Source organism: Arvicanthis niloticus, chromosome 13 (genome assembly GCF_011762505.2).
Source record: "Arvicanthis niloticus isolate mArvNil1 chromosome 13, mArvNil1.pat.X, whole genome shotgun sequence".
Classification (NCBI taxonomy): domain Eukaryota; kingdom Metazoa; phylum Chordata; class Mammalia; order Rodentia; family Muridae; genus Arvicanthis; species Arvicanthis niloticus.
Genome location: NC_047670.1, coordinates 42,700,809 through 42,721,677, shown reverse-complemented (window position 1 = coordinate 42,721,677; position 20,869 = coordinate 42,700,809). Strand labels below are relative to the sequence as shown.

Here is a 20,869-nt window from a genome sequence, read left to right as displayed (position 1 = left end):
CATGTGTATGCCATGAGATATTGTTTTTCAATGTGTCCTTAAATGCACTGAGTTCAATATTCTCACAAACTGGCTTATGGTTGCTGAGTCTCTCACAGCAGGTCTTCTTTCTTCCCCTTGCATAGATTATGCATGTATGTCAGGATGGGCCCACAGCAGAAAAGTCTAACCTTAGTCTACAAAGGTATCAGACTACCTACAAATAGTAGTTGTAGCTGCAACTTCAAATTTTGACATATTTCATAACCCAAGGTGAATTCTGACAGATGGGATCTATTGCCTCTATGTATGTGTTTTAAAATGGTATCTTAAATAAAATTTGTTATTAATCTGGGCCCTCAATAAAAAAGAAGAGGGCCCAGAGAGAAGATTGAGATTTGAGTGCTTAACTAGGCTGAGGGGTGAAGCAAAGCAGAGCCTTCTTCATGTTGGAACCACTGAAACAGAGTTGGCATCATAATATATACTTACAAGTCTAACATTTGGTAGGCAGAAGCAGGAGGATTGTGGGTTACAGGCCAACATGAATTAATAAGACCCTATCTTGAATCATCTGAGGAATGAAACATAAAGCACATTCGTTTATAGAACCAGATGTGGTATTGGACACCTGTAAGTTTATAATTGGGAAGCAGAGACAAGAGGATGGTTATGTCCAAACAAGCCAGTAAGTTTTAGGTCAGCCTCGGTTACATAATGAGACCATGTCTCCTCTCATGGCACATCTGGGATTCGATGCCCACTGGCATCAGAGGGCCTGTGAGAATGCAGACAATTGAATGATTCAGGGTGTAGCCCCAGAATGTTTGGGAAATGAAATAATCCAGGCATTTGAAAAAGCTGATTAATTAAGATTGTAAGATTTACCATCTATTGGATGCTCCTTCACACACAGAAAGGCCAGGAAAGAAAAAGACACTGGAGAAATACTCAAAGCTTGATGGAATAATGGATGAGTTTTTTTTTTTTTTTTAATTTCATTTTGGTTTTGTATTTCAAAAGTTTTCTGTAGTGACCTTTATTTTTCTAATCACAAAAATAAAATAAGCATTGTTTAGCTTTTTCAGATGAGCACTTGGCAGTCTTAGAACATTCCATACTCCAAGCATTTATCCGGATGACTAAATTCTGAGTCTCATTGTCCATGGCCATGGCCCCTGTGATGAGGGTTCAGAAAGGGCTGCACCCAGATCATTAAGTCAAACCTGCTATTGGCATCCTTCTGGATGCTGCCTGACCTCGTTGCTGTGCTGAGGTGAGTGTGAGTCATTTACTTATTTAGTTGCTCACTTTCCCTTCAGTCTTTTTGGAAGCAGTTGGCTCTGCAGAACAGAAGAAAAGCATCACGAAGCACATCCTGTAGGTCAACAACCAGGACATCTGCACACTACCTTTTAGACTAAATGAGGTCAGATGCACAGGATCAAACAGGTTTGTTACTTCCCAAGGACCCAGAAATAGCAGAGACCAGACTTGAAGCTGAGTGAGTCTGGTAAAGTTTGTTCTTTCAGATGCCTCTTCTGGCTCCTGGCATCACCTGAGGTTCACTGAGGTTTCCTGGGTGTGAGGCAACCTACCACACCTCCTTTTTCACAAGCCAGAGAATCCCATCCTCAGAGCATTAAATGCTTTCGCCATGGACTGAACCCAGGTGGGTGGCAAGCTCGCACTTTCCATTACCCAACTGAAAGTTGTTGGTCTTTACTCCCTCCCATGATATCAAGTTTTGAAAGGAGGTGACATGAATGGGACATTGGGTGACCCAGCATTTTCCAGTGAATTTCCAGCTGTTTAGAGCATGGGGTGAAGATAGGGTCTGCTGTTTTCCTGGAAGCTCCAGGACACCTCTCTCTCTCAGAAGAACAGTACATCTTCCATTCAGACCTTCTGAAGATTAGGATGAGAGGGGAGCCAGATAAAAGAGAGGGATCCTGAAATCCCCAGAGCAAAAAGAGACTCGTCTTCCCCCTCCACTCTCACCAGCTAACCAGTGGAGGAAGGAAGCAGGATTTCAGAAACTTGCCAGTGACTGGAAGCAAAGGATATCATTCCGTTTGCCCAGTGTTTACACGAGGAGCTGCTTACTTTTTCCTTTCTGGTTTTAAATTTATGAGCTGCCACTCAGACACGAGTCCCCACCAGGACTCGAGCCTGGGACCACGTGTGCCACACATTACTGACACAGGCACGTGCTCCCCAAACACCACAGACTATGTGTTAAGTTCCACTGGATATGCCTATCCTCCACCTCATCCCAAGTCACACATAAGGTGTCCATGTCTGAGTCTTTCCAGGTGCAACCTTGGAATAAGATGCATGTTTCCGGGAAGTGTGTGGGAGACCATTTGAACATCTCACATAAGGGGATTAGATTAATCTGGATGGTGAATGTTGATTGTGGACTTGATGAGATTTATAATCATAGTGGAAAGAAATCTTTGGACATGTGAGCAGTTATCTAGATTAAGTTAACTGGATGTGAAAACTTACCCTAAATGTAATCTGTACCATGGCCTGAATAATAGGAGAAAGGAGCTGAGGACAAGCATTCATTACTCTCTGTGTCCTGACTGTGAACACAGTGGGACTAGCCACTTCACTCTCCTGATGCTGTGCCTTCCACACCATAATAGAATGTATCCCCAGAAACTAGAAACCTTGAGCCAAATAAACATTCCCTTCCTTAAACAGCTTTTGTCTTTTTTTTTTTTCCAGGAATGAGACAGTAACTAATACACATTGGCAATCTGGGAAAACCCACCAGGGTTATCCAAGAATGTTATTAACTCAAGAGGCAACCACAGGTATCTATGACCTTTCGCCCTGGGAGATCAGGGAGAAGGCACAGACCATGACTCAGAATCATAGCACATGGGTCAGGGAGAAGATGCAGACTCTGTCCACCAGCTTCGACACTTTGTCATGGTGGAAGGCTGCTTCATGAGGGCCATTGTTAAAACAAAGGTAGTATCCATGTTGGTTTCTGTAATGACTGGGACCATGAAATACCAGACCAAGGCCTCAGAACAAGACTTTCATACTAGTATGAACTTTTCTATTTCTTCAATTGGCCTCATCTATAAAATTGGAAGACACAAGACCCTTGTCCCAAGTCTCAAGGCTTATCTTTTCCCCATCTCTCCAGCTCACTCTACCCCAGCCATCTGATTGTTTTTGAGCTCTCAGACAGGACAAGTACCCTCCTGCCTTGGGGACTTTGTTTCTGCTGTGTTTTGCAGTTGTGTTAGTCAGACTTTTGTTCCTATGATAAAAGCCCAAGATGACAACTTCAAGGGAGGAAGAGCTGATTTGGGCTTATGGTTTCAGGGTTGTAGTTTATGACTAGCTGACCCCACTACTGTGTGTCTGTGGTGAGGCAAACACTGTGGTAGTGGGGCCACATTGCTTAACTCATGGTAGCCAGAAAAGAGAGACAGTCAGAAAGGAGGCAAGGATGATATACCCTGTCCTAGCTAGGATTTCTATTGCTGCAATGAAACACTAGGACCAAAAGAAACTTAGGGAGGAAAGGGTTTATTTGGCTTACACTTCCAGATCATAGTCCATCACTGAAAGAAGTCAGAACAGGAACTCGAGCAGGGCTGGAACTGGATGTAGAAACTGATGCAGAGGCCACGAAGGAGTGCTGCTTACTGGCTTGCTTCTCATGGCTTGCTTAGCCTGCTTTCTTATAGAATCCAGAACCACCAGCTCAGGATGGCCAAACCCATTTATCACTAAAATTTATCACTAAAATTAAAAAAATGCCCTACAAGTTTGCTTACAGCTGATCTTATGAACCCATTTTCTCAAGGTTCCTTTCTTTCAGATAACTCTAGTTTGTGTCAAGTTTACACATAAGCCTATCCAGCACATTCCCAGCCACCTTATCAGGAACCTCCTTCCTCTAACTAAACTACACCTCCTCTAATGCTCCACAATGGGTCTACCACTGGATTAAACCATGGATGAGGCCCGAGACTTTGTGATCCAACTACTTCTGAATAACAGAACCTACCTCAGGAGTCTGGGGGTAGGGTGCTTCATATCCATATACCATCTATATAAATAAATGCATGGCCAACACCCTCGGTACCTTCCAGCCATTTGTCTTTATCACATGCCTACCATGGCACTTCCCTGCTGGTTGATATTCCAGCATCCCATCTCCACTTCCTGTTTTTAAAAATGTCCACAGTACTTGGAATCATTTACAGTAAGCTTTCCATCCTCATCTTAGTAATTTCTATACTCATTAATTTTGCCCCACCAACCACCAATAGAACAGAACACTGTGAAAATGTTTCATTTGCCTGTTCTTGTTGGTATGTTCTAAAGTAATGTCTGGCAATAATGTGTGTGTGTGTGTGTGTGTGTGTGTGTGTGTGTGTGAGAGAGAGAGAGAGAGAGAGAGAGAGAGAGAGAGAGAGAGAGAGAGAGGACAGATTGTTAAGATTTTGATTTTTTGATTCCTGGAATCACAGACACTAATTCAATTTCTAAAATATTTTTTTAAAAAGATGTATTTATTATACAATGTGTGTGTGTGTGTGTGTGTGTGTGTGTGTAGCCCGTTGTGTGAGTTTATGTATGTACAAGAGCCCACAGCAGCCAGAAGAGGGCAATGAAGATCTCCTGAACCAGAGCTTCAGGTGGATGTACGCTATCATGTAAGTGCAGGGAATGAAACCTACCTCCTTCTCCACAACAGTGGCAATGGCCCAACCAATTCTACTTTTATTTTAACAATTTATACTATTTATCCAAACATTAGTTTTCTGATTTGGAAAATAAGAGGAAAAGTAGAGCATCCCTCTTCTGAAAGGGAGAAAGGATAAAATATATTAATCACTCAGTGCCTCGTGCACAATGTATCTTTTGAGAAAAAGACTCCTTTTTAAAAGTTTCAGTTTCAACTTCATTGGTGGCTTCACTGACGTCTTAGCAGAAAACCGAAACAGCTCATGGAAACAGATGTAAGAAAACAAACAAGGAGAGGATGTAAAGTGGATGTAAAGAATTAGCAAAGTTTCATAAACGTACACACACCCACACAAGGAGACAAAAGGCCAGGAGAACGTATGTTACAATATTTACAGTGCTTATTTAACAGTATAAATTGTTGGGGCTATAAGTTTTGTATTTATACTCTCTTCATACTTAACACTTCCCACAAAGAATTATCTAACTTTTACAGTTCACAAAAAGTAATTTACATGTTTAAAGAAAACATAAGGCCCTTCAATAAAATACGGCTGTGATACTGGTGACCTCAAGCTGGTTTTGAAGGATTGTAAGTCACATCTCAACTTTCCTGAGTTAAAGAATCTACTGTTTCTGACCTGCCCAAACCTCCGATGTCCTGGAATTCCATCTGGATTCAGTGAAGACACAGCATCAGAGGCTTATCAACTTACTCTTCCCCCTACCCCTCTTCTAAAATCTCAACGCCCTTAATCAGCTTGAAGAAGTTAAAGAAGAGTCAGTGCCCCTATTCCCTGGGCTTGGGGACTAATGTGGTTAATAATGGTCTGTCTTTCTAGGGAAAAGTAGTGGTTTTGTTGGAAAAGGGGGGATTAGCTAGGACTTATTGCATAGCCATAACCTATTGGTAGAAATCTGTATAATTATTATCAAGATGAAGTTATAATTTCTTAAATGGTACAAAATTTACTTTGATTTCAAATTTAAGGTTTTCATTGGTACAAGCCAATGGTACCAGGTACAATGGGCATTGCACCTGTATAACACATTTAGGAATACAAGGCCTAGACCCAGCCCTTTTTTAACTTTTTTAAACTGATTTGGGACGGTTAACCTATGAGTTAAGGGACTATAGCAAATTCATGGTTTTGAGTTTATTGTTAGGGTGTTTTCCATATTTTAGTTAGAAATAGCTGAGAGGAGTGAACAGACAACAGTCCAGGTTGCCTTACATGGATAGTTGGTTTTCAAAACATCAGAAGTCCATAGAACTGACGCTACAAATATTTATATATTAATGTTCATTTTGATTAGAGACCTGTCTGCTCCTGACAGCTTCCTGTCGTGGATTCTAAGAAGAAATTGAGCATCCTTGGAGTTACTCCAGTTGTGTGGTGACAGCCACTAGGCAAAAATTGCCTCTCCCCATCTACAGACAAATTACTGTCCAGAAAAGGACACACATGCAGAATAGTCGACCGACTGATTATATCTGCCTAGACAGAGTAATCAGCCCTTAATAATCCTGCATCACTAAGGTCTGTCAGATGATTCTGGGCCAGAAGGCTGAAGATTTGATGCTCCAGCGTTCGGTAGTATAGGGGCTTTTCAGGTGTTCAGCGGTCTCTATAAATTGGCTAAGTTTTAGAAGTTATGTTTAGTGCTTTCCATAACTTCAGTTAACTCAGTCATTCTGGATTTCTGACGGGGTTGAAGAACTATAGTCTCATAGCTTATCCTGGCTATTTACTTTGAGAGAAAAGATCTGAGTAGAAGATGGTTTTCAGCTGACATTCATTCTAAAGCCAAAAAGGCCAGGATCAAAAGTAAGTGTTTTAGTTAGAAGAGATGACAGAGGTTCTGGTTAGTCAACTAAATGATGGACTGGGTATTAGGACTATCTTGTACCTCACTGGTACAATTAGGAATAAGTATGCTCTAATTTTATTTTGAGAGAAAAGTTTTACTTTAACAGGAAGAGTGATATGTAGGAGGAGCTAAGTGGGAAGGAGTACTGAGAGGAAGAGATGGAGTAAGGAGAGAAGATGAAGAAGAGGAGAAGCTAGGTGATGAGAGAGAGAACGAGAGAGGGGGCATGGAGGCAGATGTTCACACGTCTCCACCAGTCAAAGATAGTTTTTATATCTAGGTTGGGTATTGGGTTACGCTTCTGATTGAGCATTACCAAACATATAAATCCTTTGATTAACATTTAAAAAAATCATATAAAAGCAAAAAGGAAAGGGGGCATGGGACAGGGGTGTTCTAGGGAGGGGAAATGTGGAAAGGGGATGGCATCTTAAATGTAAATAAAATATAAAATAAAATATATGGAAAAAAAAAGAATCTACTGTTTCTAACACACCCAGACTACCTGTGATGGTTTGCATATGCTTGTCCCAAGGAAGGACGCTATTAGAAGGTGTGGCCCTGTTGGAGTAGGTGTGGCCTTGTTGGAATAAGTGTGTCACTGTGGGTGTGGGCTTTAAGGCCCTCATCCTAGCTGCCTGGAAGTCAATGTTCTGCTAGAAGCCTTCAGATGAAATTTCAGAACTCTCAGTTCCTCCTGTACCATGCCTGCCTGGAGGTTGCCTTTATGATAATAAACTGAACCTCTTAACCTGTAAGCCAGCCTCAATTAAATGTTCTTTATAAGAGTTGTCTTGGTCATGGTGTCTGTTCACAGGACTAAAACTTTAGCTAAGACACTACCTCCTCCAGGGCTCATGTTCTTACCCAATGGTTAGTAGTCACTACACACATGGAGGAAAAGCCTTTTTCCTCAACAACTTCCTGAAAACATTCAGAATTCTACTGGAGAGTACAATATATAGAACACAAAAACTCTTGGATGTACTCCAAATTGAGCAAGCTCTAACTCATTTTCTCTCTCTCCCTCTCTTTTTAAAGATTTATTTATTTTATGTATATGAGTACATTGTAGCTGTCTTCAGACACAGAAGAGGGCATCAGATCCCATTACAGATGGTTGTGAGGCACCATGTGGTTGCTGGGAATTGAACTCAGGACTTTTGGAGTAGTCAGTGCTCTTAACCGCCGAGCCATCTCTTCAGCCCCCATTTTCTTTTAACAACCCAGAGAAGAATGGTGGTTCAGGCTAGAGAGCCAGGTTGCAGACCAGCTCTTCCTTTGCTCACTCCAAGACAGTCCAGCACAAACAGTCTTCTCTTGCTATCCCAACACATGAAGATCATTCCTAGAAGACACAATGACACCAGGCCCTGTCACTGGAGAGAGATGGGGGATAGGGATAAAAGCCATTCATGTACTTCAATCTTGTGACCCTGACAGAATCTAGAGTCATCTAAAAGCTGGACATGGGACATGCCTGTAGGACAGTGGTTTTCAACCTGCAGGCCTAGACCCCTTTGGGGGATCAAACTCCCCTGTTTACAGAGGTCACATATCAGATATCCTACTTATTAGATATTTATATTATGATTCATAACAGTAGTAAAATCACGGTTATCAATTAGCAATGAAATAATTTTTTGGTTGTGGGGTCATCACAACATGAGGAGCTGTATTGAAGGGTCACAGCATTAGGAAAGTTGAGAACCACTGCTGTAGGGGATTATCTTGACAATGGTACTTAATATAAGACCTGTTTTAATGGTTAGTGGGACCATTCCTTGCTTGGAATTTTGGACAGTGTAAATGGAGCAGAGGGGTTGAGCAGTGTGTGTTCACTCCCTTTGTCAATGTGACATGATGCTTCAAGCTCTTGCTGCCTTGACTTCCCTAATCTTGGGGACCTTGAACTGTGAACCAGAATAAACTAGTTCTCCTTTGAACTGATTTCTTGGAGAATTTTATTCCAGTAAGAGGAAAACAAACTAAGGTACCATCTGTACCTTCTGACCCTAGAATTCAGAAGATGGAGAGATTCTACTGCAGAGGCTGCACTTGCACCTGTGGTGACTCCAGCTGTCACCAAATGTATGCAAGCAATCACCTGGCAAAGATAGAAAGGGAGTCTAAAACAGACTTCACATTCAATGTCTGCCCATCGGCTGATTGCATAATTCATGATCCAGTGTGTTAATGATGCATCTAATATTTCCTCTGGGACTTATGAGCAGTAGCCGAAAAAGAGGTCACCCCTGTCACAGAGGGCCCAACTTTATACTGCAGTGGCACCTTGGAGGGCTGTGTGGAAGGTCAGCATCAATTGTCCTGACTCTTCCATAGGGCATTGCTAGAACCCAGCAGTAAACATGTTTCTTGTTGCCCCAGGGACAAGTGAGGGTGAGAGGTCAGGGTCTAGGAAGAACAGAGGGCTGGGAGGGGACACTCAAGGTGGCAGAAAACAGCAGCAGGTTTATCTTTGCATATGCTTATGGTCTGGAAAATTCTAGAAGAGGGAGTGATAGGTAGAAATGGCCATTTACTCTGCTTAGAAGAAACTGTAGTACTGGGAGGGAACCTCTTTCTGTGGGTGTCTCAGGGCAGTGGATTGGGAATACAACCATGAGTGTGAATACTGTCTATGTATGGGGGTGTGCAGGAGGAGGTGGGAGGATTCCCCTCATGGGGAACAGCAACTGATAGTAGAAGTGACATACTGTCGATAGGTGCTAGCCCATCACTTTTCCTGTCAGCTATAAATATGGCAGTGGCTGGCCCACATTTCAGTAGAATATTAGTGTCCATTCTTCTGATACTCACAGAATCTGTGCCTTTTGAATACAAGTCCCAGGTCCATGGACAAGATCTTGCAGGTACACTCTCAGCATGTGAAGGGTTACCAACACTGGGCAGACACTATGAGGAAGGAGTCATTTTATAGTCTTCATAGGATGCAGTGAGATGGAAGACAAGGAGACAGGTTGGTTATCTGTGAGAAAACCAAAATGCCCACTTACACATGGATGATCATGTTGGATGAATGCTTCTAAGCCTTGGGAATCTTATTCCATATACACCCTCCCCCATGAGTGGAAGATCGTATGTAGAAGTAGCTGGAGTGTAGGCATTGAATATTTCTTTTAATGAAATAAAAATATTTTACAACATTGAAATACTGACAGGGATTTACAACTCATTTAAACCCTTGGCCTGGAAGCAGAGAAAGTGTACCCACTCCTTTACCCACTCATTCAGACCTTGCTATATCATAGGAAATACTCATACAACATGGAAACAGTGGGGGAACTCCCCTGGATGTGGGCCTCCTGCACTGCTGTCAGTTGGGGCAAGGGATGAACAATGTGCATGCTAAGGCCCACGAAGGGTCAACTATCCTCTTGAAAGTATACATTGCTTCTCTGAATTTTACTTGAATCTGAATATCCTCTCAAAGTTTCATTGGTAGAATCTTGGGCACGAGGCCATGGGTTCACTTCCAGTACGAATACCTACTTCTACAAAGTTTTATTTATTTATTTATTTATTTATTTATTTATTTATTTATTTATATTTAGTCATTTTAGTTTGTCTCTGGAGGTAATATTGTCATTTCTACAGGGCTCTAAAGTGATGTGTCATCTAAGGCTATGCAAGTAGAACAGGAAGCATGGGAGATAAAGAAGACAGAGAACAGAGAGAGCCAAAGGACTTGTGAGATGCTGAAGATACTTCCTATGGGCCCTGAGAATAGTTAAGGAGTTTGTAGTTAGGAGATCTTTGAATACAGAGTAGGTCCACAGAAGAGACCAGGCAGGAGAGAGGGAGTCAAGGTAAGTTGTGTGTTCCAGGGTCTCCACATTCCCTTCCAGGCTTCACAAGAGGAATATGGGTCCTCAAAGGAACAGTCTGGAGGCAGAGTTGATCAGATTTGAGTGTGGGACACACAGTAGTAAGCAGCAGCCTGCAGGCTTTCAGAATGAGTCAGGGACTGGCTGCCTGCGGTGGTATTTTCCACCCCAGGCCATATGGGCTGAGTCTGAGCTTCAGAGGAAACCACTTGGCAAGAGACAGGCTGAGAAATCTTAAATCACACACACATTTTTCTCTCTCCCACACTCCACAGGACCTCTAGCTCTGGCCTGCATAAACACTACACATACCACCTCAACCCCAGCACATGTAAGCTCCCACACGCATACACATCCCCACCAGCATGAGGAGTACATTCGTAAAAAAACGTGCACACACGCACATGCACATACACACATGCACACAAACATGCGCACACACATCACAAACACATGTATCACATGCACATACACATATGTAAACTTATGACAGTATACACATGCACTCATGGGCATACATACACATTAAAACACACTTATGCAAGCACACACACATACACATACACCACACACACCACACACACACACACACACACACATACACACACACACACACAGAGAGAGAGAGAGAGAGAGAGAGAGAGAGAGAGAGAGAGAGAGACAGAGACAGAGACAGAGACAGAGACAAAGACAGAGACAGACAGAAAGACAGACAAAGAGACAGAGCCAGAGCCAGAGAGAGATGATCCACATCTTGAATTCTTTAGAAGTCTCTGTCTCAACATATGCAGTGTATTGGCTCGCTTACCCTCTTCTCTATACTGTATGTATGTAGTCACACACCATGGAAACTCCCTGGTACGTGAGCCTCCCACATTATCAACATCACAGTGGGAGAGGACCAGGAAACGGGCATAGGAATTTACCGAAGCACACTGAGGAATTGCTATTATCTCAAACCCTCTGAAACTTCCTGGTGGAACTAGATGGAAATTATGTAGTTATTTCTCTAGAAAAACATCTTAGCCTTTGAGGTTGGAAAAGCAAACTTCCAAACATCTCTGACTTGCCCTACTCAGGTACCGATTATACACAAGATGTGTTATGTGATAAAAGGATTTCATATTTTCTTTTTCCTAATGGGCTGAAAGATGAAAGGCCAGACTCAGGATCTGGACTGAGAGAGAGAGAATACAGATTAGTTCTCTCTAGATTTCAGAAGCCAGTGGGACCTTGAGGCTGGAACAGAACAGCCAAGCAATCAGAATGATCTAGTTAGTATACATCCAGTGGTTTCCTGATGTTCTGTGGTCTGTGTTCATGACCTTGGCCCTTAGTAATTCTACCTAAACTGCAAGTCTGGGCAGATGGTGAGGGAAGACATCAGTGAGGGCAAGGTCTTCCAGGAAGAAGGCAGCAGATACAGGGGCTGATGTTGACTGAGCAGGCTCTGTTCAAAACAGCAAATGCTAGGGGAAAGAGAACATGAGGAACACTTGCTTGAAGAGCTGCACAGGACGCCTCAGGCCCATTGCTTGGCCTTCACCATGGGAGCTTAAGGTGAAATGCAATGCCACAGGCAGGGAGCTGGTTTTCTTGACAAAGCTGTATTGGCAAGAGTAGATATCATCTTCCTGTCACACGTTTCTTCCAAGGGGAGTAATCCAGTCTGTTCTCCTAAGGAATCACAGTGAAAGTGTGGGATGGCATAGTAGGGCTGCGTAGGGGGTGCTAGTTGTGGACAGCTGTCTTGGGAGAATCTGGCTGTCCTGCTAGAAGCTGAAGTTCCTGATGGCTGCTTGGAGGTTCTAGCCCAATGAGAACACTGCTTGGGGGCAGGCCTCTGGCTAGGAAGAAAGCTCTGAAGCTCTCAGGACTCCAGGCATCTTGTCTCACTACTCCCCTCAGAGTTCTTGGGAAGGGCAATGAGCTGTGAGATTTTAGTAAAGGAAAAGGTCACCACAAGAACGAATTTCCGGAAAGGTGGCAGGCAGGGGACTACTTCTATGTACTCCAGAGCCACAGGAAGTAACAATGATGTCTTGCATGCCTCCAAAGTGCCCACTTTTTGGAGGATGGAGGCTTAGAGCTGACTTCTAGTCACTACCCAAGTAGGCAATGACAACAAGTGATAATCTGACAGTCTATGGAGGACTAGAAACTTCCCATCTCCCTAAAGGGATCAATGATGGTACAAAGGAAGGCCAGAAAAAGGAAGTGCCAGGCAGAAGAGAAGGTGAGTGCTCTCATGTGTGCTCACTTGTCTTTCCCTCCACCTCCTAGACACACCTCAAGCTCCTTGTCGGATGTGCTGACTTTGGGCATTCAGCAACCCAAATGCCTTTCCTGCCTTCTCCCATTTTAATAATTGAAAATAGTGGGCAAGTTGGAAGGATTGCTTTTGAGACAAGGTCTGTCTGTGTAGTCGTGGCTGTCCTGGAGCTCACTATGTAGAACCAGGATGGCTTCAAGCCTCACAGAGATCCTCCTGCCTTTGCCTGTCAAGGGTTTGGATTAAAGGTATGTACCATCATGCCTAACTTCAATTTCTGTGTCTTTAATGCTTGAATGATGACTGGTGATGGTGTGGGAAATATGCCAGCCAATGCACAAGACACCACCTGTCCTCAGGACAGAGCTTAGCTGAGCAAGTGGTTGATGAAGGTGCCTAGGGCTAGGTAAGGAAGTTATGTCCCACACAGTGGCATTAGCCAAGTCCCTGTAGGGCCAGCAGTACTGATGAAATCCAGCACTCACCTTGCTGTCCATGTTCCAGATGTAAGAGGGCTTCTCAAAGCAAGTTTCCCCTTGGAAATGACACAGGTACTCAGTGGATGAGTATTCTAGTTTCATTTCGGTTTCTGTGATAAAATGCCATGTCAGAAATAGCATAAGAGAGGGAAGGGTTGGTTTAGTTTACAAGTTCAAGCCATAGTTTATCATTTTGGGGACATCAAGCTCAGGAACTCCAGCAGGTATGCGAGAGGAGGTTCCATAACAATTTTACATGACTCAAGCAACTAGTCAAGTAACAGCCACAATTAAGAGCAGAAAGAAGTAAGTGCACTCATGCTGCTTGCTTGCTTGCTTGCTTGCTTGCTTGCTTGCTTGCTTGCTTGCACACTTGCTTGCTTATTAGTTTTCTTCACTTTTATACAGTTTAGAGCATAGCCTAGGGAATGGTGTTGCCCATAGTCAGCTGAAGTCTTTTTATATCAATTAACAATCCAGGAAATCTCCCCAGACATGCCTCCAGACCAACCATATCCACATATTTCCTCATTGAGACACTTCCCAGGCGATTCTAGGTTATGTCATGTTGACAGTTAAAACTAACCAGCACAATGAACAAATGTCCCTGAGTCTGTGGTTAGATGTCCTCCTAGCTCATCGAAAAGATCAATTCCAACTCTGCTTCTGCAGAAGTGATGAGGTTGTTCTAAGCTTACATAAAAACAAACCAAGATAGGGTCATCTCTTCTGGTTGTGGTTTTATGTGCCTTAAAGTTAGCATAGGCCATTATTTTTGTGTTCCTTTAGAAGCAGGTCAAAGCTTTGGACCACTGATGGAATAGAAAAAGCTGTGGCCAGACTCAATCAGATGGCCTTAATAACCAAGACAGGGTAACTAGTTTCCATTACCTCTTTCTTAAAGGGCTTCATTTAAGGCTGAGGACCAGGTCATCAGAGAGCAGATGAGACTCAGCTGACCCTAACACAGACCTGTTCTTAGTGTCTTCACTCTCTTTTCCACAGAGCAGCAGATGCTGGGGAAGTGGGCAGAGCCTTACATGGTGTCCCCAAGGAAAGGTCTCAGAGTCAGGAACAAGGAGTGGATGGTTAGACACATCAGTAGGCAAAATCCTCTCAGGGCCAGATCATAGCAGATGCTGTCTGACAGACGTCTACATACGATTATTCATTGTCTAGTCACATAACATGGCTGAGGGGACATGCATTTCACCTAATTCCAAAAGGTTGAGGACTCCTGCCCAAGGCTACACTGCTGAGAGAAGGATTTGAGCCTGGACATCTGGTACGAGAGCTGTGGCCAAACATCTGTGCCAAGCATCTGATCTAGATGTTATTGTGGTGTAAGGAGGGACAGGGAACAAGCTCTCTTAGGACTGGCTCGCAGGAACCACACACTGCTCTGTTGGTTGCAGGAGTGGTGCCAAGCTGGAGTTTCTTCCTGGCAATGCAGTAAAGTGAAGGCCAGGCATGAAGGGCTGCTTGGAATTGTCAGGGTAGACTTTGAGACACTCCTGTAAACCCCGAGTAGACCTAGGCTCTGTTCATTGTGGAGGGTCAGGAGACAAGCAGGATAGAAGGCTTGGGAGGGTTGGAGCCTGCGTGCCTGGGCTTGACTCCTGTCAGCTGCCCAATAGGCAACTCTGGAGCCTCTCACATGGTCTTGCTGCCTTCCTGGAGCTGAGGCCAGATGTCATAGCTTTCAGCAGAAGGTACAGGAGGGCTTCTGGAAATTCTGCTCTGCACTATACTGGCTTGAGCCACTCAATCAGATAGCAGACAAAGTTGCAGGTATGAGCACACCTACCAGGTGGCATCAGCAGTTTCTCATAGCTCTGCCATGTGTGAGAAGTTAGGAGAATGGGAAAGGTCAGTGGTGTGGTGTGGTGTGGTGTGGTGTGGTGTGGTGTGGTGTGGTGTGGTGTGGCTTCTGCTCTCTGCCACTACCATTCTTGAAGAAGCCTTCTGAGTACTGGGGACTTAGAAAATAGCTTAGGTGGAGATTTCTACAATTGATCATAGAGACAGAACTGACAGGACAAAAGGCACAGAAGCCAAAAAGTGAGACACATTGTCACATGCCCAGTACTCAGAGAGCCCTTTCTGTTATTCCCAAATAAGTCTTACCAGACTCAAAATCTTGATCCCATAAAGAAATCTCTTGGGGTCTGCCTAAGACATGTGATACAATGTCAAGAGAGGCATACAGAAGCAAAGTCATTAGTAACGAACACATCCTTTATCTCACTGCTTTTCTCATTGGGGAGAGGGACAAAAGAAACTCAAATCTCTTTTTTTTTGGCAGTACTGTCAATGGTATAGCCTTTTCACCTATAGTCCACACAGAATTGGATACTCAGAAATTTATTCCTGAGTTGCCTAATCATTTCATGTGTGAACAAAAGTGACTGGCACGTACCATATTATATTGTCGATGGGTTTTAAAAAAAGAAAATATAGCCATGATCTGTGTCACAGTTTTTCTTCTAAATCCTTTTAAATTACAGTGTGTGCCTGCTGCATCACTGAGCCAAGTCTGGCTCTGATGTCTTGAATGATAATGCTGTCTTGCCTAAAGTAACCTCAGCAATAACAGCCATATTCCTGACTCAGGTAAGGTCCATATGAACAGACACATCTTCTGAAGATGTCCCTTACCACTGAGGCCACCTCTAGTTCTTCTCCATTACAGGTCACTGAATTTCTTTCTTCAGAAAGGGAGGTTGATCATGGCCAAAGGCTTGTGACTTACCTCAGTCTAAGGTTATGATCTTCCTAGAGGGACACATATAGAGTCACTGCATGGGACACTGGTGGCTTGTAGTCTTCATTCTGGAGGCTTGAGGTTCCTCAGAAGCCAGGAGGAGACATGAGAGCCCAGCAGATTATGGTCTTAGAAGTCTGTTCAGGTCAAATTTACATGTTCTTGGTGTCCAGGTGCAGTCCTTCCTCTTTTTAATGACCCAGTGTATTTATAGTTTGTCCTTCAAAGGGCAATGAGCTGTAGGCTTCACTTTTCAGACTATAAACCTTCAGAAGTCCTGGGGCAAATGAAATCCTTCATGCACATGGCTGGGGAAGACAAGAAAAGTACTGCTGACATCAACAAACTCCAGTGGGAAATGTTGCATTCTGGGAGAATCCCCCAATGCAGACAGACCTAAAGTTCTCCTGAGCATCTTCAGTGTGTTAGCCCCTCCACATACTTCTCTGGGAGAGTTTCTCTTTTCTTCAGATCACCCATGATTGGTGGAGATGCATGCCTTTCAAGGCAGGCTAAGAGACGGTAGATAACTTCTAGCACACAGAGTCAGGAAGGTACAGGTTCTGACTTTAAAGTCAAAGCTACAGTGAGGAAGGGACCCAAAGGATAGGAGGAGAGATTGGCACATTTGGACCTTGTGCAAAAATTTCAGCATTACATTCTTCTGGTCTTCCGGACAACACATATCATGTGTAGCCAAACCTGCTGCCTTCAAATGAGTCAGATGGCATAGGCTTACACAGTTTGCTTGCTCTTGAGACCAGGCTCTTCCCAATTTGATTGATCTCTTGCTGATATCTGCCTACACAGAACAGCTTTTCCTCCGGCTGTACCTTGTCAGTCAGAGGTACAAAGGAGTCATTATCCTCCAGGAAGAGATACGAGTCCTTTCTTCCCCACTGTACACACATCTGGCCTGACAACAGACATAGGATTAGATCCAAAGGCTCCTTGAGTGCAAATATGTGAGAATAAGGAAGGGGGGACCCGAAGTTCTAGTCAGAGGCAGGAGAGATCCAGTGAGATACAAGAAGGCTGATAAAATCCCAATGGTTATCATGGAGGACCAGCAAAAGGGTTTGGAAAAACATGTAACCCCACTACATTTTGTGAGGCACACAGCCCCAGGCTCTGTGACATTTTTGTAAACACTAACAATTGCCATTGTCCCTGTGTTTGTTTCTGAGCTTCTTCCCATGGTTTCTCTCTCTACTAACCATCACTTGCTTTCTTGCCTCTGAAGGCCACAGCATCAGTTCCCATGGAAACAATAGAGAGAGGAGTGACTTCCATGAGTGTTCAACCTTATAACATTTCATCAGGATGTTTTCATCTACAGATCGGTTGAGCCACATTCATAGCTATTTGGAGATGCATGTGGCCTGTGGGCCTCAGACTGGACATATCTTTGAGGGTCTACAGTTTTTCCCTGGGTGGGGAGAGATCTGGTTAAGTGGAGTTAGGATCTTAAGGGAAGGAAGAAAAAAAAGAAGGGAAGTCAGTTATGTCAAATAACATTTACACTGCCATAACGTGGCTGACATAGAAATTGCTCTAGAACTGACTAAGACATGGGTCAGGAGAAAGTGATATAGTATGTGATATAGTATGTATTGTTTGACCTATGGACAATACAAAGTCTTACTGGGTCCAGTGGGGCTAACTAGTTTTCAGGTGTAGGACATTTTAGACAGACCCTGGAAGACTTACCTGAGATTGTAGGACAAGTTAAAATACAGTGTGGCTAGTCAAAAGCTTGGTTGGGCTGGCTTGGGTGTTTCCAGGTTCATGGCCTCTTTTATTTAAGGATGGAATAAATGGACACACAGATTGCAAAGAAGCAAGAAATGATGTAAAGGCAAAGCAATGGGACAGGTCCAACACTACACTATCAAGAGTGACAATGGGCCTTAAATGCAGCTTGAAGTTTCCTTCTACTATGTTCAAGGAGCAGGGATTTGGTTGCTGAAAGGTGAGATAGTTTGGATGGTTCTCTGCAGATCAGGTCATGAAATAATTTTTTACTGAACATGTCCCTTCCGGAATGCATTCAATTTTAGTAATATACACATTTATTCATGCTCAGCAATAAGATGGTAAGTAGGAGGTTCTCTCTAAACAGTTGAGGACACAGTTTTTCCTTATCACTTGTGCATACCATATCAGTTCCTGGAATATGATCCAGTATGTGATCCACTAGTAACAGGGAGGGACTGTGGAGGGGAGTGGTTTCTTTCCATGGCTTAGAGTAGGTACCCAGGCAGTACCTATGCAGGTGTAGAAACTGTGTTGATGGCACATTGCTAGGAACATTGAGAGGGGTGTGCCCATACCTCAAGTCAAATGGAGTAACAAATTGATAAGCTTCTCCATATATTTGCCTGCCTTACTGAGACATATGGTCTTGTCTTCTTTGCTCATAGGGGTGAGCTACACAACTTCCATGGCACCAGTTTCTGAGAAACTGTGGAATGCAGAGTCTGGAGTTCCTGCTCTACAACAGCTCCCACAGGTCAGACAGGTACCTGGCTCTTACCCTTACAGAGACCTGGGTTCCTGTATCCCAAATATCCTGACTATTGTATGTTAGCTGATCAAGTTTCTCCAGAGCCACCATGGGACAGAGCTTTGATGGCTTGTCTTTTGAAGTCTCTCTTTTTTATATTTCTTATGGACTGGCACCATAGAAGGTATCAAAGTCTACCATTAACATCAAGGACCTGTAAACACTGTGTCATGCTTCGCTGGTCACATGAAAAAGTTCCCACAATTAGCAGGACAATCTGCCAAGCAGACATTATTACTGTAGCAGAGTGGTTTCTACCTCATGTTGTAAAGGATGGGAACAAAATAGCAGACATCATCCTGCAGTGCCCAACTACACAATGCAGGGCTCATAAGCACAGTCAAAGTGTCCACCCATGTGGCCCATCCCTCAGTCCAACCAGGTGGCAGAATTGGAGCCATCCGTTTTCAGGGGCAGTGTCAGAGTTGACTTTTTATTATGAGGAAAACAATGAGCTAGCTATGCCTGTGGCTTGATCAAGGGCAGGAGAAGATGTATATTTGAATGGGTGTAATTATGTATAAGTTTTGATAGCTGCTATAACAATTACTACCAACTTTCAGGTCTATTGGTTTATAATTCTGTAGGTCAGAAGCCCAACATGATTCTCCAAAGGGCTGAAATCATGTCATCAGGGTGTATTCCATTCTAGAGGCACTGGGACAGAATCATTCTTTTGCTTTTTCCAGCCCCTAGGAGCTGTATGCATTCCCTTGTCCACATCCCTTGTCTACATCTGAAAAACTAGAGATGCTGAGAGGCAAGTTCTTTCCATGACAGGCTCTCTCAGATCCTCTCTTGCCTCCTCACCCTACTTTGAATGAGTCTTATGATGATAGTTGATCCACACAGGCAATTCTGGGCTATTTAAGGTTGGTTGATCATCAAGTATAACTCTACACGCTGTCTTAAGTTCCAGGGAACAGATTGTCATGGCTTCAGAGGGGACACTACAGTGCTTATTGCAAATGGGAAGTAATGAGGAGATTAAAAGTCCTTCCATTTTCTACCTTGGTACTCGTTGCTCATCCCATAAGTGTAACTGATGGACCTTGTGGTGGAACTTTCATATTTGGTGTTATAAAGAACACCCATCCTGCACTGGGTTCTGTGTTGAATACTAGAGAAACAAGAGTCTTGTCTCTCGGGGAAAGGAAGCCAGGCAAACAGTTGACAGTGCCACAGAAAATAGGCCTCTATCAGGGGCACAGGCCCCAGAGAGACAGTCTCACTTTGGTACTTCATGTTGTAAAAAGGAATCTGCACATACATATGATTTGTGGCTAGCAGCTCCCTGTTAAGGGTTTGTTCTAGTTACCCTCCCAGCCCAGATGCCCTTGGAACAGGACTAGACTAACACCAGCAGAAACCAACTGAACATTTCAAGAGGTATTGACATCAACATGAATCTCTAATAAAGGTAAGGGAAACGAGCAGGCAAGGGAGACAAAGGCATCCACAGTCGCAGAGATGTGGCTCACCACCTGAACGAGGGCGACTGAGCTCCAGAGAAATCATTAGCTGCCTTTGTCCCCAGTTTTCCCTTTTCCCTATACAACCTGCTGGCTGCAGATGAGAGAAGACAAATTTTTATGATGTTAATCCACTGTCTTCTCAGTTTGCTGGCTTCTGAATTACATAGTAGTTAAGATTCATCTTTAGTTTTTGTTCTTTGACATCTGAAGTGATGGGTAGTCTGGTGGTTCATTGTGCAGACAAAGAAACCAAAGGCCAGTGAGAGTAAGAGGGGTAGACATTCTTGGGTACACTTATATCCCTGAATGTCTGCTCCCTAAAAATTATGTAATTCATCCCTGATGTGGTCCTGGTATGACGAGGGTACTGGGGTAAGTCCTCAGGTAAGTCTAACAAAAGCCAAGGCTGTAAGCCACTAGGCCAAAGGACTTGCCTTAAGCCATTTAAGCATGCTGGGCTATCTGCCTCAGAGTCCCACTTAAGGCATGGGACTAGTTATACTTCATCTCCCTCCCATACTCTTTTATGAATCCAAACACTTCCCTAGCCTTGCTGAGCCCCATCCAACCTGCAAAGCATCACTGAGTTTGATCTCAACTCAAGTGAGATGACGGGTGTGAACACATTTTATGATGTGCCATGTAAATGACAGAGAGTGCTAACGAATTCCACCTGCTCCAACTTAGTCTGTGTGTGCGTATATGTGTTTGTGTGTGTGTGTGTGTGTGAGAGAGGGGGGGGGAGAGACAGACAGACACAGACCCACAGACCCACAGACACACAGACACACAGACACACAGAGACATTCTGTCCTATTTCCATTCTGGAACTTGCCTTTCCTTACATGAGACTGTCTTTGGAGTTCGTGCTTTTGAGGGAGCCTCATTTTTC

The 20,869-nt window shown here is 43.6% G+C and overlaps 1 long non-coding RNA gene across 1 annotated transcript; it reads right to left on the bottom strand.

Moving 5' to 3' along the window:
- Positions 1 to 7,651: 7,651 nt before the first annotated feature.
- Positions 7,652 to 16,046, bottom strand: LOC143434220 (uncharacterized). The gene is made up of 4 exons (XR_013103558.1): positions 15,925 to 16,046; positions 13,179 to 13,282; positions 9,394 to 9,562; positions 7,652 to 7,921 (listed from the first exon to the last, which is right to left on the bottom strand). It is a non-coding gene; the product is annotated as an uncharacterized LOC143434220 (long non-coding RNA).
- Between the last annotated feature and the right edge of the window lie 4,823 nt (positions 16,047 to 20,869).